Source organism: Aethalodelphis obliquidens, unplaced genomic scaffold (genome assembly GCF_003676395.1).
Source record: "Aethalodelphis obliquidens isolate GAN/ISIS:26980383/991018 unplaced genomic scaffold, ASM367639v1 scaffold10, whole genome shotgun sequence".
Lineage (NCBI taxonomy): Eukaryota > Metazoa > Chordata > Mammalia > Artiodactyla > Delphinidae > Aethalodelphis > Aethalodelphis obliquidens.
In genome coordinates this window covers 43,574,411-43,587,855 of record NW_020837954.1, presented here as the reverse complement: position 1 = coordinate 43,587,855, position 13,445 = coordinate 43,574,411, and the positions used below count along the sequence as shown (strand labels likewise).

The window sequence follows — 13,445 nt, the reverse complement described above, 5'->3', positions numbered from 1 at the left end:
TTTTTTTGTGGTACGTGGGCCTCTCACTGTTGTGGCCTCTCCTGTTGCGGAGCACAGGCTCCAGACGCGCAGGCTCAGCGGCCATGGCTCACGGGCCCAGCCGCTCCACGGCACGCGGGATCTTCCCGGACCGGGGCACGAACCTGTGTCCCCTGCATCGGCAGGCGGACTCTCAACCACTGCGCCACCAGGGAAGTGCCTGAGCTGGGGCTTCACAGGCCTCAGGGAGGCGGTGACACCTGAGTTGAGTCTTAAGGGAAGGGGGAGCACAAAGGCTTGAGGTGGCTTCCTCTCAGAGCAGGCAGCACACGCCTGTCTCTTCTTTGTGTGAAAGTGGCCCCAGGCGATACCTCACCCTCGATTCCTATCTCTGATTTTATTATTCAACCGTATGTGAGGTTATATAGTCATTAAAATTAGATTGTTCAAGAATAGTTAAGGAAATAGGGAAGTGTTCAAAAGTTAAAAGGCAGCATACCAAAAACTTCAAAAATAACTTGATCCCAATTATATACAGAAAATATATTTCCTTTCCTTTCTATCTTTTAAAAAAAATATCCACTTGGTCGGCATAAGAAAAAGATGGAAACAGTCAGTTACTGATGTCTTTATGGAGGGTATCATGGATAATCTAAAAAGGTTCTTTACTTTCAGCACTTTGAAGACTTTTTTTTCAATGAATATATGTTACTTTTACAGTCAGCAGAACCACGGTGAATACAGTCGTTTGAGGGCACTTCTTCATGATCTCAGGTTCCTCTGCAGATGTTCCAGAGGTCATTTGCTTCGAGGCTGCCCCCCTGCCCCAAGTAATATAGCAAGGTAACTACAGAAGCCCTGCTCTTGAAAAGTAGAATTGGGGCCAGGGCCGGGACCCGCTTCCTGGTCCTAATGGAATCTCTTCCTCACCCCCTTCCTCATCTCTTCCTCCCAACTGAGAGAGCGGAGCCACCTGAGCAATGCAAGCAGCACCTGGTGAGAATACATGAACAGAGAAAGTGCTAAGAGAGAAGGTGCATGCAGGCCTCCTGGAGGGCAGAGCTGGTTAGGAATGCCAGGTCCTGGAAGGCCTGCAGTGCGCTCTGAGGTTTGTGACACATGGACACACCCCTCCATGAAAGGAGCTGGGCTGGACCGAGGTACACCACACCCTGTTTACTTGACTATGGAATGTGCTTCACTCAAGGCTGGGACGCACTAATCCTCTGAGCCCTCGGGCCCCACCCGATCTAGTCTAACCAGCTTGAGTTGGAGAACACGTTTTGGCGTAGGGGCTTTGGGTGGTGGTGGTGAAGGGTGGGCGTCTGCCCTGCCCCTCCTCTCAGACGCTGGTCACACAGCAACCACCCAATCAGGAGGGCCTCTTGTGCAGTCTCAATGGCAGGCGCTGGAGACTTCCTTGTGATAAGAGGAAAAGGGGGAGGGTTGGGACAGAAGATCAGCCCTAGCGAATACGCTCGCTCACGGAATACAGGTCTGATCATGTTACACCCCAACGTCTGTAGAAGAGCCACATTCTTTAGCACGGCCTTCACGATCTGCTCCTAACCTACCTTCCCCAACTCCTACCACACTTTCCCTGCCCCCAGCCCTTCCCCACACATAAGACCATACCCCTTTCTGTTTTCTGTAAGACTCGATCTTCCAGGAACAGAGGCCTCCTGCTTGAAGGGAATTCTCTTCTTCATGAGCAGGAAACTGCACAACTCAGATGGGACTTGACCCCACGCGCCGGGACTTGAACCCAGCTGAAACCCAGATTGGGACTTGAACCCGTAGTCATCTGAGATCACACACCTGGTCTCAGGACTCAGTGAAGCTCAGGTTCTTTATGTCTCACCGCAGAAAGAATTCAGTGAGATAAAAAGTGATAGGTAAGAAGTGGATTTATTTAGAGAGAGACACATTCCATAGACAGAATGCGGTCTGTCTCAAAAGGCAAGAGCAGCCTCAAGGGCTGGGGTCATCTTGGAAAGTGAGAGCAGTCAAGGGAGAAACACATCCCACAGACAGTGGGCCATCCCAGAAGGCGAGTGGCCCTGAAATATGGGGTGGTTCGTTTTTATGGGCTGGGTAATTTCATAGACTAACGAGTGGGAGGATTATTCCAACTATTTTGGAGAAGGGGTGGGGATTTCCAGGAATTGGGCCACTGCCCACTTTTTGGCCTTTTATGGTTGGCCTCGGAGCTGTCATGGTGCCTGTGGGGGTGTCATTTAGCATACGCTGATGTGTTACAATGAGTGTATAATGAGGGCTCAAGGTCTACTGGAAGTCAAATCTTCCGCCATCTTGGACTTAGTTGGTTCTAGCCAGTTTTTGTCATGTCCTATGTCTATGTCATTCTTTTAAAAGTTGTACCCTGCCCCCTTCCCTCCTGTTTCAAGCAGACGCTCTGCTATCTACCCAGGTGTCGAAGCTGACTGTACCTTAAGTGGTTGACAAATTAAGTGGTCACATTTGGGTTGGGGAGGGGAGAGGCAATGGAGAATTGGGCCAGAGAAAGAGAGGCTGGATTCTGCCCCTCGAAGTTCATAGTCCCCCTCGTGAGACCAAATATGCCAGGATGCACTGAAGAAGTTTACAATGGGAGTGAAACCGAGTGGGGCCCTGTGGGGCTCCCAGGCGTGGAGGCCTTTTTGTCCCCTGTTTCTTGTAGGCAAGACTCCAGCCTCCATGATCTTTCCTGAGTTCCAAAGAGCACATTTGAACATTTGCTAATCAAGGGAGGAGCATCAGGAAACCACCTGAGGCCAGATTACTGGGAGAGAGAAGCTCATCAAGATTAGGACGACCACCTGAGGCCCTGCACACACCCTAATCTTGTCAGCAACCCCACCCTTGAACTGTTGCTATAAAACTTCTCATCAAATCCTCCTGGGCTGGGACACAGTTTTTCGAGGCAGGATCCTGCTGTGTTCCCCTTTGCCTGGCAAAGCAGAAAAGCTATCCTTTTCTACTTCGCCCAAAACTCCGTCTCTTAGATTCAGTTTGGCACAGGTGTACAGAGAGGCTGAGCTTTTGGTATCAGGACTCCTGCAGGTCAAGACAGTCTTGAGGGCCATGGCTAGTGAGGGGCAGGTGTCGTTAAAGAAATACTGACTCGCATCTTGTTCTGTGCTTTATCCAACCTGAAGAGAAAAAAATCATCCCTCTGATAAATGCTTATGGAGGGCCTACTCTGGTCTGGGATGCAGGAGGTGGGGGGCTGGGGGGTCAGGCAGGTCAACGAATGATGCATTCTTATGACAAAAAGATGCAGTCGGGGGCGGGGCTGGGGGAACTGTGGCACATGAGAGGCAAAGCCCCATCTAAAGGCATCCACTAATAAAAAACGTGTTAAACGCGTCCCCTCTGTGTTTTAAGCCCCAAGAGTGAATGACTTCTCCCTTTTGGGAGTTTACCATCTAGTGGGGAAAATCGGGTAAGCTACGGACAAATGAGGCGCTATGAGAATATACTGCTTCTCTCTCTCTAAGTATGTATGTATATATACATAGAGAGAGAGAAGGAGAGGGACGGGGGAGGGAGAAATGGGGTGGGGGGAGGGAGAGGGAGACAGGGAGAGAGGAGAGGTGGGAAGTAATGTCTAAATTGAGACCTGAAAGGTGAGTAAGGCTGAAATAGGCACTGGGTGGTGAAGGTAACTGAGATTACAAGATTGCGAGCAGCCCATGTAAAGGGGATTTTTAGCCTCTGCCAGACTGCTTATCTTGCATTCCTCACCTCATAGGGTACTTTGTTCTTGTCCTCTTTTCTTTATCATTGTGTTAGGTTAGGTGATAAACGGGGGTGTGGGGGTATGGGGGGGGATGCTTCCACCTGTGTTCCCACCTGTGCTATTTAGGCTGCCCAGGAGTGAGGAAAAAATGTATCTCTAAGGAGACTTTCTATAGGGAATCTGAAAAGGCTGCGGACAATGGGAATAACATGGGATGTGGGGTTTAGGAGGTGGGTTCTGGGCATGGGGATCTTATTGCTGACGCCATCTCTGAGCAAACGATGTTAATGACAGAATATAACGGCCCCTCCCTCCTTCGTCCCACAGCCCATACAGCAATGGTTTTCAAAGTGTGGCCCACAGACGTCCCGGGGTATGCGAGATCAAAACCATTTTCCCAATAATATTAAAGAATTGTCTTTTTGCTGTGTTGATATCTGCACCGGGAGTACAAAAACAATGATAGGTAAAACTCCCAGCACCTTAGCACCTGCCGTGGCAGTGACACCAAACTGCACAGAACTCCCTGTATTCTCCACCACCACGTGCTTACAGTAACGGAGGAGGTGCCAATTCCACTTAAGAACATCCTGGATAAAACAGTAAATATTACCAATTTAATGACATCTTGACTCATGAGGTCATCTTTTGAAGGTTCTGTGTGATGAAATGTGAAGTTCCCATAAAGCACACCTGCTGCCTGTAGAGGTTGTCTCGAGGGAAAGCACGTGTGATTGAGTTGCTGGCTGCACTGGCTGCTTTGTTTTGTCATAGGTCACCATTTTTACTCAAGAGAATGTTTGTCAAGCCAACTATGGTTATTCGGGCTTGAGAATTTGGCGGATATATTCTCGAAAATGAATGAAGTGAGACTGTTACTTCAAGGAAAACAACTGACAGTATTTGTTACCCAATGATAAAATTTGAGCTTTCAGGACTTCCCTGGTGGCGCAGTGGTTGAGAGCCTGCCTGCCAATGCAGGGAACCCTGGTCTGGTTCGAGCCCTGGTCTGGGAAGATCCCACATGCTGCGGAGCAACTGGGCCCGTGAGCCACAACTACTGAGCCTGCGCGTCTGGAGCCTGTGCTCCGCAGAGCCGAGAGAGGCCGAGACAGTGAAAGGCCCGCGCACCGCGATGAAGAGTGGCCCCCGCTCGCCGCAACTAGAGAAAGCCCTCGCACAGAAACGACGACCCAACACAGCCAAAAATAAATAAATAAATTTATTTAAAAAAAAAAAAAAAAAAATTTGAGCTTTCAGGTAAAAATTAGGATTTTGGAAAACTTGAGTCTGTCATGTGCTTTGACAGCCTGCTGATACTTAAAAGGTTTTTCTGATGAGGTTGGTAGCAATATTAATGACTGTGATTTTTTTTATGTCATATAACGAAATGTGTCAACTTCTAGAAGTTCTGCATAACTCAGTGAACCAATATTTTCCATAATACAGTGAATGGAGCTACAAAATCAAGCATTCAAACATCCACTCAGGGGCTTCCCTGGTGGCGCAGTGGTTGAGAGTCCGCCTGCCGAGGCAGGGGACACGGGTTCGTGCCCCGGTCCGGGAAGATCCCACATGCCGCGGAGCGGCTGGGCCGGTGAGCCATGGCCGCTGAGCCTGCGCGTCCGGAGCCTGTGCTCCGCACAGGAGAGGCCACAGCAGTGAGACGCCCGCGTACCGCAAAAAAAAAAAAAAAAAAAAAAAATCCACTCAGGGACTTCCCTGGTGGTCCAGTGGTTAAGACTCTGTGCTTTCACTGCAGGGGGCGTGGGTTCTTTCCCCGGTCAGGGAAGATCCCATGTGCTGCAGGGTGCAGGCAAAACAAACGAACAAGACAAAAATCCACTCAAAGCCCAGGATAGACCCATGGGTGCTAATGCAGCATAGTATAAAAAGATCACGGATACGGTTTCAGACTACATTCCAACTAAGCTTGAAGAAACTACAACTTGTTGAGTTTTGGTATAGTATCAAAGAAGAATACCCACAATTATCTGAAAAGACTATTAAAATATGCCTCTCTTTTCCAACTACATATCTGTGTGAGGCCAGGTTTTCTTCATATGTTTCAACCAAAACAAGATGTTGAAACAGACTGAATGCTGAAGCAGATAGGAGAGTTCGGCTGCCTTTTATTAAGCCAGACATTAGAGGGATGTGCAAAAATGTAAAATAATGACTCTCTTTTCATAGAATTTTTTAAAAATATAGTTATTTTTCATTAAGATACCTTATGTTTAAAATTTAACAAGTTTCTTATTGTTATTTTTAAATGAATCAATAATTTTAAAAAAATTTCTTGGTTTCATTTTCAAATACGATAGATAGAAAGCACATATATACACTGGCACTCTTTGGGGGCTTCAATAATTTTTAAAAGTCCTAGAGGATTTGAGAGACCACCAGATGGCGCTGATGAAAATAAAGAGCAGATCTTGTGTGTGTGTGTGTGTGTGTGTGTGTGTGTGTGTGTGTGTGAATAAACGTGGGATTTGCAGTAGGGAGTTTTATGGTGTGAGACGTCCTAATAGCAATGATATTTGTAGACTCCGTAGGAAGAAAGTGACAGGCCCAGGATTTAATCAGTGGGTTTTCACAATATAAATTAAATAGGCAGATTTATGCCAAATAATATGTTAGACTTTTCTTTTCTTTCTTTTTTTTTTTTTTTTTACTTCCTCTAACAAAAGCCAAGTGCATTCCCCGGAGAAGCTCTGTGCAGCCTTGGAAACTAAGCAGATTAAACTGAAAGAGCTCCGTCTTTTCCATTTTGTGTTGTTAATAAGATAACATTAATCTCTGGGGTTTAAGAGGGAAATGTAGGCAGATTCATTCCAGTAAGGAGCACATTGTAGTAACCTCCGAGCTGGCAGCTCCTTCCCACAGGTCCTTGGTGGCCCTGAGTGGGCGGAGAGGTGACTGGGTTGGGAGTCGTTGCGGTGGAGGTGGAGAGAAGGTCATCTTTGAGAGAGTTAGCTGGCCTCTGGAGGACAAAATAGTGTAAATGGCTGGGCTTTGTGTGAGGAATTATAAATGGGCGTTGGGAAAACTTGAAGCCAATTTATTTTTCCTTCAAGGGCAGTCTGAGATAGCTGACAAAGGACAGAATGCTCTTCCGAAGGTGAAGTGCTTATCGGCAACGCTCTTTTAAGGGTCACAAAGAAAAGGAACTAGAGCCTGAACTGGGGGCTGGCCCTCTGAATGGGTTTACCAGCTGCTAGAGAAATGGATGCAGTGTGGTATCATCCATCCCTCCCCTCTAGGCTGGGGGTTTACATGTGCCTTCCACTCATATTCATTCGGGTTTTCCGTAACATCTTATGGAAACCAGGTCAATACTGAAGAAATCTAGATATCTTCATGCCACCACCCACCATAGACTTTTTTAAACACTTCAAAGGTCAGGAAGCTTATTCTCTAGTAAAACCATCAGTGCAATTGGCCAAGTTGAGCGGAAGATTTTCCACATAAAGATGAAGGTGGGCGTGACACTGCAAGAGGCTCATAAATAACAGGAAGGGATGCCGTTCAATCTTGGCTGCCCTTTCTCTTTTCCTTCTTCCCTTCCTTCCTGTTCTTCTTCCCACAAATATTTATTGAGCATCTACTAAGTGATAGGTGCTGAGGCAAAAGAGCTGAACAAGATGTACTCGGTCTCTAACCTGGTGGAGCATACAAGTATGTAAACAACAATACAAGTAGGTAAACAACAACAAAAACATACTGACAGATTGTGGTTAGTGATGTGAAGGACAACGGGGTGGGAACCAGCTTGAGATAAAGATGGTCGGGGAAGGCCTCTCAGAGAAAATGAATTTAAGCCAAGATTTCTCAACTTCAGCACCATTGACATTTCAGGCCAGACATTTCTTTGTTTTGGTGACTATCCTGCACATTGTAGAATGTTTGGCAGCATCCCTGACCTCTGCCCACGAGATGCCAGTAGGAGGACCCTCCACCCCCATTTGTAAGAACCAAAAAAAAAAAAAAAAAAGACTCCAGACATTGCCAAACATCCCTTGGGACCAAAATTTTTCCTGCTTGAGAAGCACTGATTTAAGCTGAGACCCGAAAGATAAGGAGTCCCTCAAGAGAGGATTGCATTGGGGAGTCTTTGAGGCCATAGTAAAGAGTTTGGATTTTACTCTAAGTAGAAAGAAATCATTGTTTTTAGTCATGGGTGACATCATCTACTTTGAATTTTGAAAAGCTCCTCCAGGCTGTGGAGTGGAGGGTGGATTAACTAGAGTAACAGAAAGTCACAGCTGTCAACGGAGGCTGTTACAGTTGTCTGCCCAACACCCAGGAAGGCCTGGACTGGGGCTGTGGCACCGGAGGTGAAGAAAAGGAGAACACCCAGGTCTTGCTGATGGATTTGATGTGGAGATTCCATCCCTAAGCGTACCCCATGGGGCCTCCTTTGCTCCCTGGTGAAGTGTCAGTATTTGCTGGGGCAGGAAGGGGTGGGAGGTTGGGGAGATGTTAAACTTCACGCCCGACCCAATAGCTTCTGGCTCCTAGCTCTCGCGAGAATATGTATGTGGCATTAACATTTGGTTGGGATGATCCCTGGAAGTGTGCGTGCTGGGCTCAGGGCTCTCTGTCCCCTGTGATTCTGGCCGATGGAGAGCATCTCTTGGGCACTCAAGATTTCTGTTCAAAATCCTGGAAAGGCAGAAAAAGCAGAGCTGATTAATGAATGGAGGCTAACTGAGGCTGGATGCTCAATTCTCACTTTCAAAGCCAGTGATGATGCAAAATCCACTCGGCATCCTCAACTCAGTCCAGGAATCTTGTTCCTTAATGGGGAAGAATGGAAGCCCAGTGACCTGGCAGCTGGGGCTGGCAGTAAGCAAAGCTATTGTTTACGGCAATAAATCATAGCTGACCATGGGCCCCTTGTGTGAAGTCAGAGAATGATGGGCAGGCATTAGGGGAACAGGGGAGTGAGGATGTTTGGTGAAAAGCATTGTGTTACCAGGGATGTGGGAGAACAGCAGGAGCAAACTAACAAAATCCTGGGGCGCAAGGAAGGCCTGTTGGTTTGTTTTTAATTGCATAGAACACGGTTGCCAGAATTTTAAATTGTAGCGCTCTCGGCATGTAATTAAGCGAGCGGGTTTAGTTGGCACCAACTGGGATACCAGGCTGTTGATACAGCTTATGATCTTCTGATATTAAAATTTCAGGGGCTGAGTGTGTGTGTGTCCCTCTCCTATTGGTACAATTTTTCTCTGGGCCTCCAAGCTCCACGTAAAAATGACCAGCTCCCTTCATGTGTTTTGTTTTGGCGCCCGGATGAAAGCCCCATCTAGGTCTCAGTCTGTCCTGCGTCAGTAACATTCAGTTGAAGGGGTTTGTGGATCGGAAACAAAGATGGATCATCTCAGCCCAACCATGGCATCCCAGTCATTACAAATGCTCCCGTGCAATTTCTTCTTTGGATTATCGTCACAGCATTTTAGAGCTGAATATGAACTTGGCAATTACCTTCTCACTTTATATATGAGAAATCTGAGGCCAGAGTTGTGAACTTCCTGAAGGTGACTCAGGTGATGGGTGGTATCAGGAAATGCCCGGGACCGGAACCTGGGCCCAGGGTCCTCTCTGGTATAACCCTGAGGCCCCTCCCATAGCTCTAGGCTGTCTCTTCTCCATCCTGCTCCCTGCCCAACCTCCTTCCACATGAACTCCCACCCTCCTGAAATACTGCTGTTCTCCCAGTCTTTTGACCAGAAGTATGGCAGCCCTGCTGCAGATGTTTCAGGGAGAGAGAAGAGGAAGGTCACGGCCCAGGTAACTTAAATGCTTTATGAAATGGTAGACGATAGTTCACTTTTTAAGTCACGAGGGAACCATTTCACCTTGGCAAAGGCAACTTACTTAGTGGACCGTAATGGCCTGGAAGAGTTCCTGCCCCTCCCCAAAGTGAGCAATTTCCTCTGTTCAGCTCTGCCTGCACAGGCCCATTACATCATAAATACACTGTGTGTTTACCTGGCAATAATCTCGAGTGGGAACCTTTCAAGAGGTTCTCTTCGATCCTTCCTAGCAATGCGCTCAGAAATGTGGGTGGGTGGGTGGGGGCAGGTGGAGGGCCTCTTCCTAGAGGACGAAAAGGAAGGCACACAGAAGGTCCCGAGAGTGACCAGAGGTCAGGACGGGGTCTCTGAGCCTCGCAGCCACCCCTCCTTCATGCTGCCTATTTGGACCTTGTTGCTACCGCAGCAGATAGAGGATTTGAACGAGACCCAGTTTCCCCTTCCCGGGCCAGTGAAGGTGGAGTTTCTCATATGCTCTTTATTAGGGGTGGATAAAGGAGAAATAGCTGAGGATCTTTGGGATTGAAAAGCATGTTTGTTTGTTTACGGTGACCATGTCCTAGATGTCTTGGATGCCCTGACTTCAAATATTCTGTCTTTATAAGTTCATGTACTTAACCGAAATTTACATTCCCGTTTTTGGTTCTAAAGATAGAGACGTTACACTTATTTGGAAGTGGAATTCTTCACCCCCTTCCTGGTATCTGACTTTGAACCACACAAAGAACAGAATCAACACCCCGCCCTCACAATCACACCAGCTAATTATCTAGCGAGCCTGTGACGGGGCCCAGCAAGGCAGAGTGTGTTTGTGAGCCTGGGTTTGGGAATCCGTTCTGGGTTCAAACCCCAGCTTCCAGCATCATAATGGACAACCCTTTTCTAAGGCTGTTTCAGAGCATTAGCCTCCAGGTTACCCCTCTAATCCTTGGTGCCTGACTCAGGGCCTTTGCACGTGTGCTTTCCTTTCTCTGGAATGCTCTTCCCCCAGAGATCCACACGCCTACACCCCTGCCTCCTTCAAGCCTTTGCCCAATGTGATTGGGTGGAGGCCTTTCACGACCGCTCTCTAAAATTGCAGTCCGCCACGCCCTCACTCCATCTTCTTCCTTGCTTTGTTTCTCCACAGCATTTATCACCCTCTGGCATATTGTACAATTCACCTATATTTCTTATTTATTGTCCGTCTCCCCCAGCTACAGTGTAAGCTCCACGAGGGCAGGGATTTTCGTCGGCTTTGTTCAGGGCTCCAACCCCAGTGTCTGGAACAGTGCCTGACTATTGGTAGGAACTTAACAAATACAAATGGATACATCAATTTGAGCAAAAGTCACTTACCTTTCTGAGCCTATGTCCTCCCTCTCTTAAAGGATGGTGTGAGAATTAAGTAAGACAACTGCTGGAGATAAAAATAACAGCCAACATATATTTCGTACTTGCTTATTCAGTGCCAGTTTTCAAATGCGCTAAATGCTTAATGGGGATTATTTGGTTTCATCCTCCCCCAAATCCTATGAGGTATTCGTTTTATCTTCATTTTACACAAGAGGAACCTGAGGCTTAGAGAAGTTGAGTCATCTATCCAGGGTCACACACAATGCAGGTCCATATTTGTTTGAGCCCAGAGCCAGCACTCTTAACCCTGACAGCATCGTGCACAGGGCCTGCTGTGTAGCTGTGGCTTGGCCAGGGCTAATTCCCTTCTCCAAGTCACAGAGCGTAAGAAGCTTGTGGCCCGTCTGCCCCCTCTTCTGTTGTGAACCTGTCCTTCCCACTGAAACTTGACATCTTGGAAGCGTCCCCTGTCCTCGGGAGGCATCGTGGTAAATGTAGCAGAGAGATGGTAGGTTTGTTCTTACTGTGTGATCTTGGGTAATCATGTCCGCTCCCTGGGCCCCAGGTTCTACTGGTCTGATGAGCACTGAGGTCTCTCCCAGCTCGAAACAGCCCTCAGGACCGTAGAGGACACCACCGGGTTGTGTGGTGTATGAATCATGACGGAAGATCCTGCCCCCAGGCTGTGGCCTTAACCCCACTCTCCTCAATAATACAGTCTATCCTGTTCTGACAGTTGCTGGCCTTTCCCCTCCCACACCTCTAGAGCTTGAACTTCTGGCTGCTGGATTTGAGGGGGAGGATGGAGGAAGCAACATATCTAGTGATTCTCTAAGCACTTCTCTAGGGGTGAGACCAAGAGAAATAAAAGAAAGGCTTGAGAGCCCTTCCCACCCATAGTCACTGCCTGGGACAGCATCACTGCAGGAAATGGACTTCCTTTGTGGGCTCACGGGGGAGATATGCCCAGCCCTCCGGAAGCTCTGCAGAAGGGCTTGGGCACTGCTTGTAAAAGCTCATCTGCCCAACAGCCCCTTTCCGATTTCCCACCACACGTCCCGCCAAAAGAGCCCCCGGGATCCCCTTATTTGCCAACCCTAGAACTGTCTCACTTCAGTTCCAAGTTCTGAACTGGGATTTCTTCCCCCTCCTTGTGAAATGGAGGTGACATGGAGGTTGATCAAGCCGCGCTAGCCGAGGTCTTGGGTTGTTCTCACTGAGTCATTCACTTACTCATCATTCATTCATTAAACTTTTATGTCCTAGATTATTTGCAAGGGATTCAGAGAGGAAACTAGTCAAATCCTGGCAAACTTAAATTCGGTAATTAGTCATTTGAGGAGAGTTACTAAAGAGACTTTTCAAAGGTGGATAGAGTGTAGAAAAACAAGGCGTAGCGTAGTACCCTGGAGCTAGTAATATAAGGATGATGTTATCAACCCTGGGCTGAAGGGGTAAAAGGAGAGAACATTCCCAGAATCCAAAAAGAAAGAGCCATGTGGAGAGGGCCACCTGGCAGGAGCTGTGTGTGACCTTAGGTTGAAGGACTTATCTTGCTGGTGGGGTGAAAACCTTGACCTCCTTCACTTCCCTCCATTGGCCGAACTCTGTTGATATAGTTGGTATGAGTCAGCCTCTTGGGGTTCACAGCAGGGCAGAGAAGAGCAGAGTGGGGATCTGGAAGGACAAACAGATTTCTAGCTCAGAAATCAGGCACAGCCTCCGTCCTCAAGGAGCTTGCATACCAGAAGGGGAGACAGGAGTGCAAATTACAGTGTGATAAATGCTTTAACAAAGACATGAGCAAAGGACAGGAGGAGCTCAGGGTCAGGAAATGAAATCTGCGGGGGAGGGTGTTAATGTGTGTGAAGGTAGGGGGAGGTGGTTGGTTCCCGGGAAGGGGTTTGCAGACAAACTGTTTCTCAAATGATGATCAGGCTTCTTGGAGGAAGTAGTATCTTGAACTGAGACCTGAAATATCAGTAAGAATTGACCAGGAGAAGAAAAAAAAGAAAAGGAGTCCAGGCAGAGTGAAAAACGTGTATAAAGGCTGGAGGCTGAAGGAGAGTATTTCTCTTTGAGAAATTGTAAGTAATGTAATATGGTAATGTAATGTGATAAAGTAATGTAACATAATAGTGTCGGGGGGGTGGGTGAGAGATGAAGCTGAATTGAAAAGGGCTCACAGCATGAAGAATTCTTTTGCCAGACTAACAAATTTGGAATTTTGTCTAAGGCCAGTGGTAAGTTCCTAAAAGGTCTTAATCAGGGGAGTGATATCATTGTATTTATGTTTCTGAAAAATTGCTTTGGTTGAAGAGGAGAGAGTGGATTAAAGGCAGGGAGATTGGAAAGAAGGCTGCATTCAGTAATCTAAGTGAGAGGTGACAGTGGCCTAAAGTCAACTGGTAAAAGAGGCAATGAAAAGGAGTATTAAGAAGGTAAAACTTGAGGGAGAGTTTAGTCCTGGGGAGATGGTGATACAGTTCACTGAGATAAGGATCTTTAGAGAAGGAAGACTGTGTGTGTGTGTGTGTGTGTGTGTGTGTGTGTGTGTGTGTGTGTGT

General features: G+C 47.4%; 1 long non-coding RNA gene across 1 annotated transcript in view; it reads left to right on the top strand.

The window, feature by feature from the left end:
• Nucleotides 1-7,712: 7,712 nt before the first annotated feature.
• Nucleotides 7,713-13,445, top strand: part of LOC113622930 (uncharacterized) — a 17,285-nt gene continuing 11,552 nt past the window's right edge. Inside the window, exon 1 of the long non-coding RNA XR_003433721.1 lies at nt 7,713-12,965. This is a non-coding gene — a long non-coding RNA (uncharacterized LOC113622930). The remainder of the gene's footprint in view (nt 12,966-13,445) is intronic.